The 6,000-nt window shown below is 38.6% G+C and overlaps 1 protein-coding gene across 1 annotated transcript in view; it reads right to left on the bottom strand.

The window, feature by feature from the left end:
- The window catches only part of LOC150079006 (cytokine receptor-like), a 453,754-nt gene extending 450,508 nt beyond the window's left edge, over positions 1–3,246 (bottom strand). Inside the window, exon 1 of the mRNA XM_090383341.1 lies at positions 2,873–3,246. The gene's annotated coding sequence lies outside the window, so the exon portion shown is untranslated. The remainder of the gene's footprint in view (positions 1–2,872) is intronic.
- Between the last annotated feature and the right edge of the window lie 2,754 nt (positions 3,247–6,000).

Consider the following 6,000-nt stretch of genomic DNA (forward strand, 5'->3'; position numbering starts at 1 on the left):
GACAACTAAAAATCCTGTTTGGTGTTTTACAGAGATTTCTGACGAGATTGTTGTACTACCCTTCTTCGCATCATCTGGCCACTCGGAGTAAGCTGCTGTGGCCTTCCTGTATGTTGCTTGACGGTGGTGCTATCAGGCTTCCATTCCATGATAACATCACCAATGATTGAGTTTGGGTTGCGTAGTTTGCTAGCAATTACACGAATCGACAAGCCAGCAATGTGGCATCGGACAATAACACCACTCTCGAAATCATGCAGCTCGGCTCTACGTGGCATGACGATAAAAATTAACTTGTACGACTCCCTTATATACCGGAATGTTCACTCCAGGAAGGTCCAATGGACTATGAAAATCAGGGATTTCTGGGCACTGTCCTGGAAGATAGTGTATTCATGTAAAAGGTAAATTTCGCGGCCAGAGAATAAGAGAACACAGGCATAACTACATATTTAGCCCTCCCATAGCGAGATTTGTTAATTAATGGGCCCTGTGCTCTTTAACGATCTTACCATACCAACCGTGGTATGGTGTATTAAAGAGGAGGAGCAGACGAAGCTTGCCATCAGAGCCTTATTCCCTTCAGGAAATGGATTCTGTTTTGAGTGCCTGCATATAAATATTTTATCAGGAGGAAAAGAATCCTACTCTCTTTCGAGGAATTTTATAGAAAATTCGATTTTATTAATCAGACAAAGCCAAACGCGGGAATACATCCCAGCTACGTAGGCTGTGTTTAAAACGCAGGCACAGTTGGAATTTCCATATGGAAGGACGCGTATGCTGCAGTGTTAATTGTGTGGCCTTCTGATCGGTAGGAGCATTTTGCCTTTATGTTATTCCCTTTCAGTTCAACTTCCTTTAGTTAAATGCGTGTACAGCGAACTCGCTTAAACATCCGGCATTTCCGCCTCACAGAGTTTAATTTCAATTTAATCGTTTGGATTAAAGCGAAAAACAGTTTGGTTTTTACAATTACAAACCAAATTCTGAGCTTTCCAATAATCGTTCATTTTCCCACTTCCTGAGATCTTGCTTTAACACTTCGTATAGGAACATACTTGGACGATTTATCAGTTACAAATGCAGTGATAATAAAATCGCTTTCCTCTTATAAACTGTGCAAATTTATACTGAGCAGCGTGTTTTTATAATTGTTATCAATCGAAAATAACCCGAGTAATCGTCAGGGATCTCTTGAATTTATTCTTTATAGTAGCGGTTTCATAACATGGGATTTTTAGAGAAAACATGCACAAGTTTGGTAATATACGCATTAAGTTACATTTCAGACGCATTTACTTCTTAAATGTGTGCGTGTCAAGCCTTCTATACTGTTGTTGTTGGTGCTGTGGGGGTTTGATAGCGCATAAGCTGCTTTGGCTATAATGCGCCGTTCTATCCTGCATTCAAGAAATGTTTGCCAAACTCTCGTCACGTGATGTACATGACGTGTTGTTGTTGTTGTTGTTGGTAACCATAAGATGAGATTTGTGTAGCAGTTTTTCTGCGGACTACGGAAGTAGAACTGACTGAAATCTTCCCAGGAGCCAGACAAACATACGTTGAAAATTTGGTGTTGATACCATTTTTCCTTTTTGAGTAATGTTCGAACATCCAGCCTAATATAGATTTCTGCAAGACGTAAAATTGAGGGAACTGTCAAATTAGAATGGAAAATTTGGAGTGGATCTGAATTTTCTAATTGAATAATGTCCAAATATCCGAAATATACTTATAGATTTAGCTCATTGGTAAAAAATGACAATTGGTTTGAGTGAAATTTGAGCTCCACAAAATCTTTTACAAGATCCAAATATAAAATTCAATGAAAATCCGTTCACTGGAAGTAGAATCATAATATGAGGGCAGAAGATGGACATTGTGAAGACAACATGCGCTTTTAAGGATTTGGCAATGGATCTATAAAAAAACAGAGATAAAAGTGGTTGGTTGTCCCCATGGGTCATCACAATCTAAGCCAGTAGTAATCAACCCTCTCTCTCCCTCCCTCCCTCCCTCCCTCCCTTATGTACCATAATACTAGGAAAGAAGTGTTACGTGTCAGCATGCAAATCATTCTGATACGTGACAGTAAAATTAACTCGATTCTAAAGCAATTTAAAGATTCCATATTTAAAGCAAAGCATTTTAAAATTGACACACAAAATGTCACTTTTGTTTTGCTTTGAGGATCATTCAAGAGTAACTTTCCATGCGTCATGTTTGGCACATGTTCCACGTGTTCAGTACCACTACTCAAAACAATATTTTTTTACTACGAGAGCTGTAATATTTTTGTTTTCTGTTTCTATTCAAGGGCTTCTTTAAATTTGGTTTAATTTAATTTACCAGTTAAAAAATATAACAATAAAAGCTGCGCATCAATGCTATGAAGCATTATGGTAGGCTAGTTAAAATGATGATTAAAAATTACTGTTTCAGCAAACAGCACGAGGATCATGGGTAAACCAAGAGAATTTGAGAATTTGAATGCGTGGGAAGTGCTATTCCGAGGTTTACTTTCTCATCTTACAGGAGAAAAATAAATACAATAATTATCTTAATACATTTATATACACACCTATAAAATACATTTTTATAAAAAGCGTAAAAAATTCGACACATGTAATTGGAGAACACTGGTCTTCTCTAAATCTTAGGAAGACCCTTATGGTAAAGGTCATCTTACCATAAGAGATGTTCAAAAAATGTTGAGTAATGGCAGTTTCAGATCTGCAGAGGAAAAATAGTTCCATTGCAGGATTTAAGACCATCTGGTAAAAAAACACCTAAACTTTTATTACCGCGAAGTAAACCCCCCTACATAAAGTGACAGCAGGAAACAGAAGGAAGAAATCTCGGTACTTACTTGACCAATGAGGAGCAGCACTGCGACGCTGTTCCTTCGTCCAGAGTTGTCCCGTAAGTGAACTTTGATGAATAAAGAGTCACAAATTACCGATCCTCAATAAACAACGCTGAGTGGTCATCAGTTTACACAGTACCATCAGCGCTATCGGACAGAATTTCAGACACTGATTGCTACTGATGGGTTCTCGTGTGCGGTGTTATTGAACTAGCGATATGCACGCTCGGCGCGAGGAGAAAGAGAACCACGGCCAGCCGGTAGATGAACTGCATTCCTGCTAACCTTCCTCGCAATGATACACTTTAAAAGAAACTGTGTCGTGTTTACGATTCGGCCAAAAATCTTCGTCGTATCAACTGATCGTTGCGTCTTGTGTTGGCTACATCGCATAAATTCTAACGGAAAGTTAGTCTCGGCTTACGGCAGTGACGTAGCGGAAAATCGGAGGGCCGGGCCCACGCAAACTGCTCATTTACGTGACATTTTAAAGGGTGTTTTATTATCAATGAGATTTATGGAACTATTCAAAGGAATAGTTCCATAATATGAACTATTCAACCCCCTCCTTCAAAACCAATTCGGTTTTGTGAAGCTGTCATTCCTCTATTAGTTGTTTTTTTTTTTTTTTTCTTCTTCCAGACAGACAATAGACGATTTAACTACGCCATCCTTAGAGTCGATGAAACTGAATGCGTTTACTGACAAAGGAAAGTTTTTCCCAAAATGGCAGCTATGTTACTTTTAAATATTTTAAATATCTTCTAAGCTAAACCTGGCGTTATTAATACATGAAATTATTTTTTATAGATTTCCTTTTTTAGAAGAAAAAAAGAAAGAATGTAAAAATTTTTTTTGTGCTGTTTACATTTCGATGTGCATGGCATGCAGAACTAAAAAATATATATTATTTTTAGGCCACCCGAATAATTAAATTCATCTGTTGTTGTTGTTGTTGTTTATGGGGTTTTAAGTGCAATGGCTACTTAGGCCATATTGCACTTAGAAAAGTGGTTCATACTGCCTGTTTGTTTCATGTAGAAGCAATTAGAAACGGCTATACATTCCTATTTGTTTTAGGAAGGAGAAGAATTCTGCGATGTTTGATTTTTCGCCTATGATATGGCTAAGTGACAATGGTACCTTTAAGCTTGCTAGAGAACTGAATGACATTAGTCGAGCATTATGATACAGAGTACATTCTAGAAGTATGTGTTTCACTGTAAGTGGTGTATGACAATGATTACACTCAGGAGGGTCATTCCCTGAGAGGAGGAACAAATGAGTTAAATGAGTATGACCGATTCTGGCTCTGGTTAGGATTATTTCTTCTTGTCTGTTAGTAATGAGGCTAGAGGTCCATAATTTTGGTACAGGTTTAATTTGAAAAAGTTTATTATGAATTTGTGCTTGCCATTGTAGAGTCCATCGATCTTTACATATACTTCGGATCTTCATTTTATAATCAGTAAACGGTATTAAGAAATTTGTTGGGGCTGCTCTAGATGGATGTTTGGCAGCATCATCTGCAATTTCATTTCCTGGTATTCCAGTATGACCAGGTATCCAGCAGAAAATAACTTTTTGTTGGCACTCTCTCAGACGTATCAACTCTGTTCTAATGAGCTTTAATAGAGGGTGAGTAGACGGGGAATTGTTTTGCAAGGCTGATAAGGAACTCTGCGAGTCTGTGTAAATTAAGCTCTTTTGAATTGACATATGGAAAATACTTTCTATAGCAAACTTTATGGCATATAATTCAGTTGTGTAGCTACTGCACTCTGTTGGGAGAGATAGAGAAATGGTAGCATCTGGGAGTACTACTGCTGCGCCTGATCCACTCTCAGACTTCGATCCATCTGTATAAATTTTAGCGAAGTCAGGATAACGTTGAGTATGCGCTATGTGTAGCTGCTGGATATTAATATCTGATAGAGAGTGTTTACCCCACTGGTAGAAATAATTGTCACAAGATGGTGTGATGACAGACCATGGAGGTTCAGGATCTATAGGATCTCGTAAAATTTTATTGAAGTGTACATCCCAATCTTCTGCTAGCTGTTTTAACCTAATACCAGCAGGCCGAACTGTCTGTGGTTTGTTTCTGTATAAGGTCATAAACTGTGGATTGTAGAGTATTGGCCAATTAGGATGGGTCATCTGGCTTTGGATCTTGGTTGCATAATGCAGCAGCAGCATCTTTCTCCTGATATTTAGGGGAGGTTCATGAGCTTCAACATACAAGCTTTGCACTGGAGATGTTCTGAACGCACCTAGTGCTGTTCTGAGAGCTGAATGTTGAATAGGATTGAGGCGAGATAAAGCGCTCTCCCTAGCAGAATCGAAGACAGGGGCACCGTAGTCCAGTCGAGATCTGATTATGGATCTATATATATGTAGCAGGCTTTGGCGATCTGCTCCCCATGTTGTGGCTGATAAGACTCTGAGAATGTTCAGTTTTTTTTGACAAGTAGTCCGGAGATGTTCAATGTGCTTTTGGAAATTTAACTTATTGTCAAAGAACAATCCCAGTAGACGAGTACAGTCAGTTATGGGAAGAGGATGGTTATTCAATTGCAGCTCAGGTTCAGGATGCATATTGCGTCTAGAGCAGAAGTGTATGGCAGTAGATTTCTGGCTGGATAGTCTATAACCATTTTGTGTCATCCATGTCAGGATGCGATTCATTGATATTTGAAGTTGGCGTTCAATGTAATGCATGTTTTGAGAATGACAGGAAATCGAGAGATCATCTGCGAAAAGGTATGAATCCACCGTTTTCGGAATGAGTTCAATTATATGGTTTATTCTCATTGCAAACAAGGTAGCGCTGAGAACAGATCCCTGTGGAATTCCTTCTTCTTGGATAAAGATTTTAGAGAGGGTTCCCCGATAACGAACTTGAAAGGATCTCCGTTGAAGAAAATTTTGGATAAAATATGGTAAATTACCTCTCAGGCCAAGAGAATGTAGATCCTTTAAGATTCCAAAACGCCACGTAGTGTCAAAGGCTTTCTCAACGTCAAGACAGACCATGACGAGATGTTCCTTTTTGATGAAAGCATTTCTGATATTTGACTCAGCTTTGATCATAAGATCCAAGGCGGATCGGTTTTTCCGGAATCCAAATT

Source organism: Mastigoproctus giganteus, chromosome 10 (assembly GCF_048544385.1).
Source record: "Mastigoproctus giganteus isolate SK-2022 chromosome 10, ASM4854438v1, whole genome shotgun sequence".
Classification (NCBI taxonomy): domain Eukaryota; kingdom Metazoa; phylum Arthropoda; class Arachnida; order Uropygi; family Thelyphonidae; genus Mastigoproctus; species Mastigoproctus giganteus.